Consider the following 2,411-nt stretch of genomic DNA (forward strand, 5'->3'; position numbering starts at 1 on the left):
GAAAGAGAATTACAGGCCGATATCCCTGATGAACACAGATGCAAAAATCCTCAACAAACTACTAGCAAATAGAATCCAACTACTCATCAAAAAGATCATACACCATGACCATGTAGGATTCATCCCAGGGATGCAAGGATGGTTTTTACATTCGGAAATCAATCAACATAATCCACCATATCAACAAAAGAAAAGATAAAAAGCATATGATCATATCAATAGATGCAGAGAAAGCATTTGATAAGATCCAGCACCCCTTTATGATGAAAACCCTTGCCAAAATGGGTATAGAGGGGACCTTCCTCAACATAATTAAAGCCATCTACCACAAGCCTACAGCAAGCATCATCCTCAATGGGGAAAAACTGAGATCCTTCCCTCTAAGATCAGGGACGAGACAGGGATGCCCACTCTCTCCACTGCTGTTGGATATAGTACTGGAAGTACTTGCAATAGCGATTAGGCAGGAAAAAGATATTAAGTGCATTCAGGTAGGAAAGGAAGAAATCAAGCTCTCACTATTCGCAGATGATATGATACTCTACTTAGAGAACCCAATAACTTCCTCCAACAAACTCCTAGAAACAATAGACTCGTATAGTAAAGTTGCAGGTTATAAAATCAATACCCAAAAGTCCATGGCTTTCCTATACACAAACAGTGAGAGAGAAGAAAGCAACATGAAAAAAACAATCCCATTCACAATTGTGCCCCAGTACCTTGCAATCAGCTTAACTAAGGAAGTAAAGGACCTGTACAAAGAAAACTACAAAACACTACTTCAGGAAATAAAAGAGGACATGAGGAAATGGAAAGATATCCCCTGCTCATGGGTCGGGAGACTTAACATTGTCAAAATGGTAATACTACCGAAAGCATTGTATAAATTCAGTGCAATCCCTATAAGGATACCCATGACATTCTTCAAAGAAATGGAGCAAACACTCTTGAAATTTATATGGAACAATAAGCCCCCACGAATAGCTAAAGCAATTCTTGGGAAAAAGAAAATGGGAGGAATCAACCTCCCGAACTTCAAACTGTACTACAAAGCAGTAATAATTAAAACAGCATGGTACTGGAACAGAGGCAGAACTGCAGACCAATGGAACAGGGTTGAATACACTGACATCTCTCCTCAATCATATGCTCATCTAATCTTTGATAAAGGTGCAAGTAATGTGAAGTTGAATAAGGAAAGACTCTTTAATAAATTGTGTTGGCATCGCTGGACGGCTACATGCAAAAAAATAGGCTCAGAACTCTGCCTAACACCATGTACAAAAGTAAGATCAAAATGGATTAAAGACCTCAACATCAGACCAGAAACCATAAGGTACATTGAAGATAAAGTTGGCAAAATCCTCCATGACATTGAAGCTAATGGTATCTTCAAAGATGCCACGCCACTGGCCGAGCAAGTGAAAACAGAGATAGATAAATGGGACTATCTAAAACTAAGAAGCTTCTGCACCTCCAAAGAAACAGTGACCAAAATACAAAGACAGTCTACAGAATGGGAAAGGATATTCAGCGAATACACATCTGACAAGGGGTTGATATCCAGGATATACAAAATACTGGTTAAACTCCACAAGAAGAAAACATCCAACCCCATCAAAAAATGGGGCAATGAAATGAACAGAAACTTTCTCAAAGAAGAAATCCGAATGGCAAAAAAGCACATGAGAAAATGCTCTACATCATTAATCATCAGGGAGATGCAGATCAAAACCACAATGAGATACCATCTCACACCTCAGAGACTGGCCCACATTTAAAAGAACAATAGCAACCGATGCTGGCGTGGATGTGGCGAGAAAGGGACACTCCTTTTCTGTTGGTAGGAATGTCGACTGGTTCAGCCCTTCTGGAAAACAGTATGGACGATTCTCAAAAAAATTAGAAATTGAGCTCCGATTTGACCCAGCAATACCACTCCTGGGAATATATCCCAGAGAGGCAAAAATGTATAGTCGAAGTGACATCTGCACTTGTTTGTTCATTGCAGCACTCTTTACAATAGCCAGAAACTGGAAGAAACCTGAATGCCCAAGAGCAGATGACTGGTTAAAGAAAGTTTGGTACATCTACACAATGTAGTACTAAGTAGCTGTTAGAAAAGATGAAGTCATGAAATTTACATACAAGTGGTACAATATGGAAAGTATCATGCTAAGCGAAATGAGTCAGAAAGAGAGGGATAGACATAGAAAGATTGCATTCATCTGGGGGATAAAAAGTAACAAAGTATGAGATTAATACACAAGAATAGCTGAGATCAGCACCAGGAGGATTACTCCATAACTTAGAGGCCAGCCGGGTATCCTAGAGGAAAGGGCAGTTCAGATAGAGAAGGGAGCACCAAATAAAGGATGTTTGGAGGATCATCCCAGGAGGGGAGATGCATG

The sequence above is a fragment of the Sorex fumeus genome, unplaced genomic scaffold (genome assembly GCF_029834395.1).
Source record: "Sorex fumeus unplaced genomic scaffold, SorFum_2.1 ptg000237l, whole genome shotgun sequence".
Classification (NCBI taxonomy): Eukaryota; Metazoa; Chordata; class Mammalia; order Eulipotyphla; family Soricidae; genus Sorex; species Sorex fumeus.